The 15065-nt window shown below is 35.2% G+C and overlaps 1 protein-coding gene and 1 non-coding gene across 2 annotated transcripts in view; both read right to left on the minus strand.

Annotated features, from left to right (window-relative positions):
• LOC145676884 (acyl-CoA Delta-9 desaturase-like) overlaps positions 1-15065 on the minus strand; it is a 107494-nt gene that overhangs the window by 84720 nt on the left and 7709 nt on the right. The gene's annotated exons all lie outside the window — the stretch shown is intronic.
• TRNAR-CCG (transfer RNA arginine (anticodon CCG)) lies at positions 7414-7485 on the minus strand. The gene has a single exon. It is a non-coding gene; the product is annotated as a tRNA-Arg (tRNA).

Here is a 15065-nt window from a genome sequence, read left to right on the forward strand (position 1 = left end):
TTTGAAAAGTGCGGCTTATACATGTGACGATGCAGTACACATCAAAAACAATTTAACGTTCTTACGTTCGATATAATACCCAATTTGTATTTACAATTACTAAATTAACTCTTGCGTACATAGGATTATTGTAGATAAAGTTGTTCAAATACATTGTTTGTATTTGTGTTTGGCTTATCGTCAGTACGTTGTTGTAAAAGGTACACATTCTTCTAATAAGCATTTTATCTCGTGTATTTTTGTGCTGTTTCAATGGACAAAAACATCGTTCCGTTATCTGAATAATAAAGAAACAAGTGTCTAATAATAATAATTTCTGCCATCCTTTGTTTGTGTAGAACACGTGAGAGAAATAAAGCTATCGGTATTGAAGATTTTTCAGACCTCTAGAGGTAAAGGTGGTATTATGAGCCCGTCGAGTATTATGAGTCCACTCAATACCTCTTCTTACAGCAATCTGAACCCGGCGATGACGAAAAGCGTTAGTTTAATAATCCCGTTTGCCACTACAGCGTTCTTGTGTAGTTATGGATTTTAGTTTACGAGTGAAAGCATTATTATTATTATTATTATTATTATTATTATTATTATTATTATTATTACTAGCAGAAAGACAGTTCTTCGCACGGGTACAATAAGTTTCATTTTGGATAACGGACACCAAAACTGTCAATCAACTTATGAAGCCCAAAAACTATGAATTCGACACTAATATCGGTCATTTTCAATTATTTTTTATGTCCCCATCTCCCTTAGAAGTACTAATGTGGGTGAATTTAGATTTAAACGGCATCAGAAGTGTCACTGTTCATCTCAGCGACCCCGACAACTATGGATTCGACACTAGTATCGGTCATTTTCGATAGTTTTCATTTATATATCTCCCTTCTCCTGTGTTCTGGGCTAAATTTGAATTTAAACGGCATCGGAACTGTCACTGTTCATCTCGGCGACTGAATTCGACACTAATATCGGTCATTTGCGATCATTTATATTATATATATATATATATATATATATATATATATATATATATATATATATATATATATATATATATATATATATATATATATATATATCCCCACCCCCTACGTAGCACTGTCAAAGTGAAATAATAAAAAGCATCCTAGGGCCAAACCTCATCTATGCTCAAGATCGGTCGGGTGGTTCAAGAGTTATTAGTGCTTAATCATTTAAGTTCATGCTAGTATAAAACTACAATGGACAAAAGCATATACAAAAATGGTTTCTGTATAAATACCATATAGCTTTGCACGTTACAAAGAAAGGTTATGATTGTTCCAATTCCAATATAGCTAAGGTTGTTACATGATTTCCCAGAAGTGCATGCTACTTGACCGTTGAAGAAAAAAGACACAAGATAGGCTCAAAAATGAAGGGAAACTAAACTACAAAGATGATCAACAGCCTATGAACCTACTAAGAAAACTAAAAGAAAGCAGGTACTTAAAAAAAAAAAAAAAAAAAAAAACTCTTGAAGATTCAGATAAGGAATCATGTGAATCAAATATCGGTTCTGGGTAATATGTCTCAAACACCAATCGAATTGAAATTCAAGGAAACGAAGCATTTTGTTTGTTCTGTGAGATAATGTTCGGTAGATAAGCAAGAAGAGTTGTGAATGCAATGATTAATGTGCGAAATGTGGACATAGAATGACTGTGCTGGAAGCCAAAAGGATGTTTATATTTGAATATTTTGCAAATAAACATTGCACAGGAAATATCATGAAACTATTTTTAATATTTCTTATTGAATTTTAATTTCTTTTGCATTGGATTTATAATGTCTCTTTCATCGGTCTCGTAATGAACGAATGGTTTTTGATTCAGTAGTTTTCATTAATTAATATCTTTGTTTTCAGGATTTGGAATGAATAAAATGTTCATCAATAACTTCGTCATACATTTGTCTAAAGATGCAAACAAGCTGACATTTTGGGGACGAAGTATTTTTTCTATAAAAGCCAGTTTTTTTGGGGGGGGGGGAACGGAAATCTTCGCTCTTTTCACTTTTTATGACTCTCGTTTAAGTACCATTTTCGTTTTCCTGCAGTGGATGCTACAATTAAAGAAGTGCATTTACAACATCTAACACTTGTTGAGTTCTATGTTCAGTTCTGGCTTGGTTGTCTTCATTATTTTCGAACTGACATTGCAATATTTTTCCAAGTAGTGTACATTATGCAACCATCATATCCCAAATGTCGTTTTGGTCGCCTAACCATCTTGCCGATCATCTGGAAGTTATACATCTTGACTTACAGAGTGTTTGAAAAACAACACCGACACCATCTGGAGGTGGTTCCTGACACCAAGATAAGACAAAAAGTATTGATCAACCTGGGTGCACAAATGCTTCCTTTCGGAATTATAGGTTGCTGAAAACACGAACAAATGAACTTTAAAGGTCCATGGCTCCAAAACTACGGGACCTACCGTAGTCGCGTCAAGACTTCACTTAGGAACTAATATATGCCCTATCCAATTATCCATGTTTCAGAATACTGCGGTACTTCCGCAACAATTCAGAGTTGTGAGTACTTCAAATTATATGTCCGTAGCCAAACTCCCTATATAAAAGCTGTTGCATGAGTACCTTAGGATTCTGAAACATGTATTTTTGGATAGAGCACATATTAGTTCCTAAGTGAAGTTTTGACCGGACAACGGCAGATCCCACATTATTGAAGCTATGGACCTTTAAATTTCATTTTTTTTATGTTTTCGGCAGCCTATAACTCCGAAAGGAAGCATTTGTGCACTCAGGTTGGTCTATACTTTTCGTCTTATCTTGGTGACAGAATCACCTCCGAAACATTGTTGGTGTTTTGAAACACAAGATGTATATTAACATTTAACATGATTCTTTCTAATTAATTCAAACTTAATAAGATTAGTATTGTTCACGAGACGAGACATATGATTTTCTCGCTTTGCTCTGTAATTTTTGTAGAGGTCTCGTCTCGTCTCGATTCTCCAAAAATTCTTTTACGTCTCGTCCCGAAATTTTTGTGTCGTTTTGTACAAAATTCATGCCCTGATATTTTTCTTAATTTCATCTCGAAATTATCAGAATTCTTCCGCAACACAAGATATTCATGAAGAAAATGAAATCCCTAAGTTTTATGCCGGTTAGGCTAAAGGAGACGGTGATGATAAGAAATGAATGAAATGGTGGAATAAAGAAAGTGGGAGGAAACGGGACAACCTCGAGAAAACTCACGCACACGGTTTGTTCACCACAAAGCTCACTTGGCACGAGCTGGGATCGAACCAAGGACCCCATGCACCAGAGGTGAAAGCTCTATCACTGAGCCACCACGGCCCTAGATCCATGAAGAGTATGATATAACAACTTTTAAGCAATATTTATTTTAGAGTACATTGTCTAATGGCAATGACTTACTTACCTTTAAACGTTTTTCAATGCTCTTCATTGTACTCATACAACAACTTTCAATTCATAGTTCTTCTACTATTAATTACGAAACATTAGAAGTGTTTGAGGTCTGACTTTCGGTTAAATTATGTTGCCAAACTCGTAAATCATTTCGTCTAGTCTTGACTTCAAAAATATACGTCCAGTATTTTTTTAAAAAGTAAAAAAAAAAAAAAAAAAAAAAAAAAAAGGAGAAATTTCGAGAAGTTATGAGCCAGATGAGATGGCTAATACCAAATAAGTTCCAAAATAATGGTTAAAAAATTAGACTTTCAAACTTGAAAATTAGCTTTCTCAGGCTCTAACAGCAGGAGCGCACCCAGAATTTTTGTTGGGAGGGGTCAAACACTACAAGCAATGACGTCTATGCAGTATTGAACGGGAATTATTCTACACCGAAAAGACGATAAGTAATTGTAAAATACTTCCACCTATATTTTCTGGGGAAAAAAATGATGGAACTAGATTGTTTTTATCAGAGAAAGAGTACAGATGAAGTGTAAGATCAAATATTCATTGTACATGAATCATTTCTCTGTCAAACAAATATAGTTTTATTGAGTAAGCATAGAAATGCATGTTGAGTTAGCAAGTTTTGAGGTAGAGATTCGGACTTGGTGGACTTCCTGTGGGTGTGCCCCTGTAGGGATGCACACGAGACGAGTCGAGACAGGATTTTCCTGACAACATTCGAGTCGAGACACGGCTCGTCCAATGGAGAAATATAAATTTTTCGAGTCGAGACATCACTTTTACAGTACATTTTCGAGACAAGGCAGCCACAAATCTTGTCTCGTGCGCATCCCTATGCCCCTGTCTAGGAGACACCAAAAGTAGACATCCATTCTGTACTCACATTCCTCATATACACATTTTCAACGAACTTAAAAAGTTCCTTACTGAATTCTCTGTTCTTTCTCTGTGTGTTTGTTATTTGCGAGTTTTTCAGTCTTGGGCCATTCATTTCATACAGCATCAAAAACAATTTAAAAGAAGTGGTAGAATTTTTCGTATCGCTGTTACCGGTCCAGAGATATCCGCCAAAAGTTTTCGATTTCGGAAGATTTAAGGGTCTTCACTACAGCGAAATTAAACTACCGCTAAATTTTTGAGTTCTTTCTGTAATATCTTGAAAACAAATAAAAATATTCCAAAAGCAGAAACGTAGTGAACTAGACAATACGATTTTGCATGTGATGCCGTTATCACAACTCATCTACCTGCTTCCGATTTGCAACTGTAAATAGATTTAACATTTTTTGCGGTTCTGTCAATAGCGGCACACCAAAATCAGATAGGTGAATTGTGCTAAGATATCATATGCAAAATCGCATTGTCTAGTTCACTACGTTTCTGCTTTTCGAATATTTTTATTTGTTTTGAAGATATTACAGAAAAACTAAAACTAGCGGTAGTTTAATTTCGCTGTAGTGAAGACCCTTAAGGAGCCATATCTCGGGAACCGTAAGTCATAGAGAGATGATATTGGTGTTGATCAATACCTAAGAGAATAATGAACATTTTGATATAAAATAGTAACCGGTAGCCAGTGGTCAACTGGCCAGTTACCCAGATATTTTGGCCAAAAAAGTTAGGATTTCGGAGCCATATCTCGAAAAGAGGTGATATTTTGCGAATTTTTCAATTTTGAGCCCTCCATTTTGAGCATGTGTCTTCATAAAACAACACATCGTAGATTGTCTTAATAGAACACTTAAACAAAAAATGTGGAGAAAAAAATTAGTACTCAAGGAAATTATAAATGGATAGATACCGGTATATTACAAGAGTTGTTTAATGAGTATAATAATAAAGTACATAGAACGATTGATATAAAGCCTGTAGAAGAAGAAAAAAATAATTCTTTTTAAGTTCATTCTGTCAATAGTCTTTGAGCATTCTCAACTGGTTAATTTGCTTTTTTTTCTTTTTTCTTTCTCTTTCTTTTTTCTTCTTTTTCTTTTTTCTTTTTTTTTTAAATAAAAATAGCCACATCGTTGTACCAGGAACTGGAATGATGAGGACAGTTCTTAGAAGGTTAAACGATACACCTTCCGTCAAGTGATATCAAAACAAAATGGAACAAATGGACGTCCACTCTAAGTGGTTCTTACGATTTTCTTACATTTTTTTTCTCTCTCTTTCTATTGACATTATCGGCAAATGAGACATCGGCTGATTCTATTGAAGTACGAAAAACAATGTTTTCAAATAAACAAAAATGGCTTCCTTCTTCTCCCTCGGAAGCTTACATTCTGTATTGGTAATTGTGAAGATTATGACGTAAAAAAACCGAGCGTTTTAATCCAATCAATGTGACATAAACTGCTACGTCACAACAACAATTTCCAATAGATAGATTTGCTCAGGAGAGCGAAGGGAAGCGGCCGGATATAAACTGGCGCCAGTGGAGGGGGTAGAAAAATTGGAAAAGCTGCCCCCCCACCCATCTCTTCGTATCTGTTGATGCAGGTCTTTTTCTCACCAACAAAATGTCAATTGATCACGTGACATCATTTCTTCTGAGAGAATACCAACCAATCCATTGTTGCTAACCACTGGCCATTTCATTCATTCGATCGATCCTTCCTCTTGGTTTCCAATGTCAAAGTGGATTAAGAAAATATTTCTATACCTTCTGGTTGAAGAAGTACTCAGAAGAATAATTAGCGATCTTCGATAGTCTTTGAAAATGGAGAAAGTGAGAATGTTTTGTGTGGACCCAGCATCATGAGACAATTCAACAACTATTTGAGTTAAAAGGTCTTCACACTAACTTTTTTGTTTCTTAATTTTTTATGTCAATATAAATAACTAGCAGAACACCCGCTCTTCGCACGGGGAGAATACGTTTCATTTTTGACATAAAGGGCAATAGAGGCTGAGTTTGGATTTAAACGGCATTCCAAGTGATATTGTTCTTCTCAGCGATCCTGAAAAGTATGTAATCGATACTAATATCGGTCATTTTCGATTATATATCCCCTCTATTATTTACCGTCAAAAAGATACATAAAAAACTTCACAGGAGCGATCCTCATCTAGCTATGTTAAAAATTTGATCGAAATCGGTCGGGTGGTTCAACAGATACAAAGTCACAAATATAGTGACTTTCAATTTTATATATTAGGTGTATGACATTTTTAGACAAGTACCCCATATAGTGCTTACAGAATGCTACTAAATGCATGAGCACCCACACAGTAAAGAAAGCAGAAGTATAATCCCAGAATTTTTTGGTGCGTATACGCGCTCGACTGTTTTCATAAATATCCACGTAACGTATATTCACCCCCATATACACTCATTCTTTCAATTGAAGCTAAGTATACTCTAAACTATAAAAGTATTACGTGGGTGTACGCTGTATACGCATCATTACATCCCTGGGGGGGAAGTATCCCCTCCCTAGATTTTACAAATGGGTAACTTGCATACGTTATTGTGCTGATAGTTTTTTTTTAAATCAACATTTAAATAAATGATTAGTTCTTTACGTCATGAGCTATGAAAAATAACCAATATTTAGAAAATGAGCCAGATATAACAGCGTCATTTCAGTATCTGTTGGGGAAGGGAGCAAAATACTCCAATGACGTAAGAGTTTCAGTTTTTATTAGTATACAAGTAATTAGAGAATATGTATTTATAAAACTGAGGGGGAGGCGAAGGGCAACTGAATTACTTTAATCACACCATTGACGAAATTGTATATAATATCTGCAAATAGGGATGCGCACGAGACGAGACTAGACAGAATTTTCCTGACAAAATTCGAAAAATGAAATGAAATCTTTAAGTTTTACGTCCCACGGTTATGCCGGTTAGGCTAAAGGAGACGGTGATAATGAGAAATGAGTGAAATGGTGGAATGAAGAAAGTGGGAGGAAACGGGAGAACCCCGAGAAAACCCACGAGCACGATGTTTGTCCACCACAAAGTCCACACGGCGCGAGCTGGGATCGAACCAGCGACCCCAAGCACCGGAGGTGAACGCTCTACCACTGAGCCACCGCGCCCCCTGACAAAATTCGAGTCGAGACAGCTCTTCTAACAGAGAAATATACATTTTTCTATTCGAGACATCACTTTTACAGCACATTTTCGAGTCGAGACAGCCTCAAATCTTGTCTCGTGCGCATCCCTATCTGCAAAGTCCTATGAAATGAAGTAACGTCTGTTTCCAGTGTCTTTTCTTATAAATCTGGAAAATGGATTAACCTTTTTTATAATACCATAATTCTCAGAATTCAAATCACTCCATTACAAGAAAAGCGTTTAAACGCGTAGGGTCTATCAATACATTTACGAAAGGACACCTGCTACGAACATTACGTAACTTTATTAACTACAGTAAATAGAAAATGAATGAATCATCAGATTAAGTCAGTAATATCAGGAAACAACTGATACATGTATAGGCTATACGGCATAAGATAAAAACTCAAGTGCTAAATCAAGATATTGGCATAAGATAAAATTAAGGAATACAATATGCTGGGAGTAGTCCACTCAGATAACGATTGAGAGAGAAAGAGGGAAATGCGTATAGCGCTCTTTGTTCAACATTGTTTTATGTTCAGTGGCTATTAAAAACTTCTGCCATATATTCTATGCTCGATGTTTGAATGTTCACCCACAAGTTAAAGCGTTTTTTATTTATTAATATATTTCACTCGTTCCTGAATTGTTCCAAACACGAGACATTCGTAAACCGAAATACTACTGTATTTTGCCTGAAGAAAACCAATTGTCACATTTTGTTTGAAGTAAATTAAAGAAATCGTATATATGCCCCGTTGTTTTTCATACCACGGTTTGAGCCGTGGAAATTATAAATGTTCCGAATTCCATACGTATAATCTTGTCTTGATAGAAGCCGGATGAAGGGAAATTGAATTACTAACATAACAATCTGAATTGAATCACTGAAGACAGACGATGTTAATTGAATTATTAAAGTAACAGATAATCTTCACTGACTTGCTACACTAACAACTTCAACTGAATTACTGAAGTAAAATCTTAATTGAGATACTTAATTGAAAAGACAATCTTGAGTTGATTTTTAATTTAATGTCCCTTTCAGCAGCGAGGCTATATGAGACGGAACCTACTGTTTAACGTGGAATTCCGAATCACATGAGCTCCCGCCGGGAATCGAACCCGGGTCTCCCAGGCCAAAGGCGCGTACGGAAACCACTGAGCTACGAAAGAGCTCAACAGACAATCGTAATTGAATTAGTAAAGTAACACAGAATCTTAACTGAATTACTAAAGTAACAGACAATCTTAATCGAATTATTAACAATCTTAATTAAAAAAAAAAGATAAAATGAACAAAAAAAAATGAAAATATTGTGTTGCTGGATTTACGTATTTGTACAAAATTTCAGACCTCTAGTGGATACCAAAATGCATGGCATTAAATTGGAACAAGATTTTTGTCTTTTAACAACCGAAAAAGAAAGCAACCTAACATAGCATTACAAAACAGAGAAAGTCACGTCGTCAGCGTGGTTAACAACTACGGTTTATCGTTTTGTAGTGCAAAACCGACGACGAAAATGTTTTAATCGAAGGATTAACTGTGTCAACGCTAACTGCATAGAAAGAATAACAGTGTGTAATAAACTCTGGTACATAGCCTCTTCAGTCCATAAGTGCACACGTGTGCACCTTTGTTTATATATATATACACACTTTTGCTTATTCTGAGGTTTGCATCGTAGTAGAAACTGCTTTGTAACGTCTGTGTTTTATTACTAATCTTGTTCAGTAGATGGCATTAACAATCATCATATTTCAAGCAATAGTTACCAAAAAGAAAAAAAAATCTGAACCGCTTAGTGCCAGTGCCAGTACTTTAGAGGATAGAGCAAAGAGGATCAGCGAAAGCTAAATATTATATCATAGGCAACCAATAATTCGTTGCTGCTATACAGGTTGCATATAGGGCAGGCTCTATCATATGTGCAACAGGTGCATTTGCACGGGGCGGAAAAATTTATAACCATATAATTCAAAATAAGTATTTTTTTGTTGGAAACAGACTTCATGGTCATGGTAGTTAAATTTATTAAGCTGACTTTCTATTTGAATACTACACATAAATCCTCTTTAGATTGCATTAGTTTAAGGTCACATGGACAATACTAAAGCAAATGGTCAAACAAATAACAGCATAAATTGCTTGATTGTTGCCAAATAACAAGAACTCAATTCTCGAACACCTGTTCTATTTAGTTAGTTATCACAGTTTTGATATGAAAATTAATCTTGTCTTGTTTCTTATCATTGAAGTTGGAAACAAGATTTTTTTAAAAAAATAAATGAAGAACGAAAATCAAGAAATAAAGATAAAAGAACTAGTTACGCTGGAATTGCGAATTGATATACTGAGATTGAAGTTCGATATTGAATTCTATAAAAAGGATTACTATGTTTCCTCTGCAGGTGTGTTAGCTTTATCTTTCACTAACATAATAGTTTATTATTTTTTTAAAAAAACAGAGACAATGAGATTGTATTTGTAGTTTTTAGGCCTTTCTGAATACGAATGCCCTTTCCCTTCCCTTCGTTGTTCATGGAGTAGCATACTTAAAATCATAGCTTTTAAAATTTGTTCTTTCTGGAGAAATGGGGACGGTAAATGATACTATTTACGGGCTGACAAATTGCTTAGGCCCGGCCCTGGTTGTATAGAAGCTAGGGATTCACATGCATTTTACACGATGCACTACATTAAAGTCACATTTTCCCGCGAAGATCTTAACATATTCAATCCATTTACGAACTCCGGTAATTAATCGCCCTTGTTATCTACATTCAATGTTGTATATCTCACTGCGTGATTCTAGATAATAAATAAACCAAAGCTTTAGTCAGTCATATGCTTCAACAACTGATCTTATAGTACAGTATAAGTCGAGAAATATTCGTACTCCTCATTAAATTTTATTTCAGGTATGACACATATGGTCACTAATGATTTCACATTCCCTCTTCTTGGGAAGAATAAATTAAAAAAAAAAAAAAAAAACAGCTTAAAAGTTGTACTTCAAAAATATTGGCAACAGCTTAAGCACACGAGTTTAGCTGATTTTGAGTTTAACGTCCCCTTTAGCAGCGAGGCTATATGAGACGGGACTTACTGATTAACGTGAAATCCGAACCACATGAGCTTGTGTCGGGTATCGAAACTGGGTGTCCCACGCCAAAGGCGCGTACGCTAACCGCTTAGCCACGAAGGAGCTTGGGGTTGAGCACAATCCGAGAAAGGACTCTCAGGAGAAATTTCATAACTACAGGGCAAAATATTCCCAGAGTCACCCCTGAAAATCATCACTGCTTCTGAATTAATTGGAATTGGAATTTTACGTCTCTGTTCAGGACTGTGGCTATATGAAAGTAGATCCTAGTACTTAAAAGTAGGTTCTAAACTCACTTTGGGGTCGTCGAGACAACTACTTCCCACAAGGAATCGACTATAGAGACCGCAAACAGAACGCATGCGTTACCGAATTCTTTCAATTTATGAAGAAGGATTCTGTTTCCATTTACTAAAGTTCAACGCACCAAGTCTACATGAGACTAAACGTACTGCTTAAAATCAAATTAGACCTACTACTCATGCTCTTAAGGCATGTTTTGTATGCATACAAAAGATCGAACTCGGTACCACTATATTATCAACTTGAGCCAAAAGAGAGAGATTTCAATTCTAATTAGGGCTAATTGGGGCTGACTTTTCAGCTTTGCATCAATGAAGAAAAATGTTTTGTGGATAAAATAAGCTTTATAATTATGCTACGCTTGTAACACTCAAAAAATAATTATTTACCATAATTTTACAGATATCTCAGATTAAGAAGACCTAGCCAAATACTGAAGAAGTATAGTAGAAAAGAGCGCTTGCACTACGTGATTATCATAATTGCATTTTTAATGCGAAAACGAAATACAAAGTGTCATTATCGTATTTTTATATAGCTTGGTATATTTATTTTTTTCACAGCAGTATGTTTCTTCTATTTTGCAAGTTTGATGATGTGTAGTTTGCTCTCTCTACCTCTAAAAAAATATGACAAGATGACAACTTTTAACCTGGTGGTGAGCAAGAAAACCGGTTTTCGAAAATTTTAAAAACCGACTTGGATTTCTATCAAAAACTGGTTTTGGTTTTCTATCATTTTTTTTTTCTTTCTTCCACGTTAACTTGTTTCGAAAGGAGTGCTACAAGAACAAAAGTAGATAACACTGTGGCCATTTCATATTAATTTCAGTATTTCGACAAGAAAGAAAGAAAGAAAAAAGAAAGAAAAGAAAGTAAAAGAAAAAAGAAAAAGAAAATAAAAAGAAGAAAAATAAGCAAAAAGAAAAAAGAAAAAGAGAAAGAAAGAAAAGAAGAAAAAGAAAATGAAAGAAAAAAGAAAGGAGAAAAAGAAAGTAAGAAAGAAAAAAAGCTCTTTTGAAGTAATTGGAAAACTGTTCCAGTGAAAAAAAAAAAACTAACCAATTTTCGGATAAAACCGAAACAGATTTCGATTTTTTTTTAAAAAAGTTTTGGAGAAAACTGAAATCTTTACAAATCAATTTCCGGTTTTCAAAAACAAAAATCGGCTTTACCCATCCCTACTTTCAACAACTGAAAGTTTCTGAATACGCAACCCAAAAAGCACAGATGGTAAGCTGGGTTGTATACTTTGTAGAACAAGGCAATGTGCTTTAAAACTACGAACTAACCCTGTGTCGAAATTACAAGTTCCGTGTTCTATGAAGCTTTCATTAACTAGGATAACTAAATCTGTGCCTTAACAAACTCGAAGTTGCATCGCTGCAGAAAACCCCCTTTTCATTCGATTCTATCCTCGGCCAAGCTAATGTACTCTGTATTTTTTACCCAATTTCATAACATTGTGCTCTACATTATCTACCTACCTCCTGTCTCTTTCCCCTACACAGGTATAAGTCATGAAAGCAACACGTCTCACGCAACTTAAACATCTCGACTTTATTGAAGTTACGCCAGCGGGCTCCTACGACTGTATCGTGAAAACGTCTGTCCTTTACTTTACAGGATAACTCTTGAACGAAGGCGTATTTTTTAAATTCTGTTTGTTGCAATAGGCAGCTAGAGCGAATAATTCGATCGAATTCCTTAATACCGACAATCTGCTAATACTTCCACGGATAACAGTAACTTTAACGGTGGATATTCTATCCATACCCTATACATGCAAATAGATACTAAAGTTATAATTCTTTAAAATTAAAAAGTAAAAATTTTTTAGGTTAAAACTTGTTTTAGGGTAACAGTTATTTTTTTTTTGGTTAAACCTAAAAAATAGTTTGAACTTCACTTACTTGAGCGTAAGAGAGTATATAAGAGGGATCGCTTCAATACCGCCATAGATTCATTCATAAATATAAGTATCGCGTGATCCTCTTTACTGTCTCAGACTTTATTAATTGTATATTGATTATGTTGCTGTTATGGACCCAGTGGCGGATCTAGTAGATAAACTTCGGGAGGCAGCCAGAACTCAGACTACGATAGGTATATCCTGAGTTTACAATTTTTCATGGGTCCTGCAGTTGTTTCCAACTAGAGAGGCTGCCTTACTAAAAATAATACAAAATTTACCATTTTTCTTTTGCTTGTTTATTCATCAGTGAAAGGAGATAATGAAATGCAACTTACAACAATCATAGATAATGTTATTCTACAACAGAAAATATGAGCCTGAAGAATGTTCAATGTTGCCATCCATAGGAATTACAGTGTTGCCAGAAAACGCCTCTAAAATTTAAGTTAAGACGGCGACTAGAAGAACGAACTCAACTGCATTTGGTTACGTATCATGTTGTTTTGGTTTCTTGTGAACTACTTTTTAAATAACATTATTATTTAGTTTTAATAATTGTATGTTAAAAGTATTTTGTTTATTACAAACTAAATACAACTATTATTATTTAGTTTTAATAATTGTATGTTAAAACTATTTTGTTTATTACAAACTAAATACAACTATTATTTAAAAAGTAGTTCACAGGAAACCAAAATAACATAATACGTAATAAAATGCAATTGAGTTCGTTCCTCTAGTCGCTGCCTTAACTTAGATTTTGGGGGAAATGTTATTCTAGCAACACTAGTTTCTATGGATGACAACAATGAAAATTCTTCAGGTTCACATTTTCTATTGTAGAATAACATTGTCTATGATTGTGGCAAGTTGCATTTCATTATCTCCTTTCATTTATGAATAAACAAGCAAAAGAAAAATGGTAAATTTTGCAATATTTTTAGTAAGTCAGGCTCTTAACTCTCTCCTGATGGATATTACGGCAAGGTAGGACTTTGATATTGTGCAGCACAAGTAGAGATGCAAGGGCTCGGAAAAACTGGCTTTTTTTGAAAAAAAAAAAAAAAAACTCGTTTTTTTCTGCTTCGCTTTTTTGCTTGGGAAATTTTGGGCTTTTTTCAAAATTCTGCTTTAAATTGACTGTCATCCGGACATCTAAATCAAACCTAGCTCACTCGATGAAGATATATTCATGCACAAAAAATTAGATGCCACGGAGAAGTCCCTCCGGCCCATTAACCCTGTTAATACAAAGAAAATCGTAGACTCGCAGTGAAATAGCTATTGCATCAAAACTGTTCATTGGAAAGTCATGGTTCTCTTCAGCATGAAACTAGCTTTCCATAGGTGTTATGTATTGGGGTCCATAACGTACTCGAACAGGGAAAATCGGGAAAATTCCCTCCAGAAATCCCTCCCATTAACTTTGGCCCCTGTGGAGTGTCGCTGGGTAAAAGCACACAACGCAAATGTATCTCGAAAAATATTATAGGGAATAAGAAATGTGTGTACCAAGTTTTGTATTGATAGATAGAATAGATATGAAGGGAAAGCGTGTATTCGTATACTCTGTTCTCCATGGCCTTTAATTTTTTGTGCATGAACATATCTTTGTTATGTTCATCGAGTGGACTATCGGATGTCCGGATGACACATTCATGTCCGTTCCTTGTCAGATTGGTGCAAGTGGCCGCCTTTATGTACTAGAGATAAGGTGAAGGTGACATCTTGATATACCTTTACCTTTACATGGCATAAGAGTCCATAACAACACAAGTCAATCAGTACATTAGCTTCGAACGTCACAATTCAGTTAGATTGCTAAACCTGTTACTAAAATTACAAGAAGGATATTGGTTGACTGAATAAACTCAAATTGCGGTCAGAAATGAAATAACATGTTTGAGGAAAGAGTTATCATCGAATGTGTGGCCCCCGATCGATACTTTATCGACTCAATTGCATTCAACTCGTTTATCTCCCTGCCTTGGTTTCCTCTTCCTTCCATTCAATGTGGTTTCGGTGGAGGGAGGAACTGGTTGAGAAATTAAATTGTCGGAGACCAACAAGTGTTGCTTTTTCAATGGAATTTTCCTCTGCGGTGAACAACAATAGAACGAAAACAAACACGTTCGATAAAAATTCATAAATGTTCACCTTTCAGTCTTCCACCTGGGATACTGCCGACTCTTCTATGAGGTCTAAACATGGTTTTATTGTATTCTGTAATA

The sequence above is a fragment of the Thermobia domestica genome, unplaced genomic scaffold, assembly GCF_964235325.1.
Source record: "Thermobia domestica unplaced genomic scaffold, izTheDome1.hap1.1 HAP1_SCAFFOLD_452, whole genome shotgun sequence".
In the NCBI taxonomy this organism is placed as follows: domain Eukaryota; kingdom Metazoa; phylum Arthropoda; class Insecta; order Zygentoma; family Lepismatidae; genus Thermobia; species Thermobia domestica.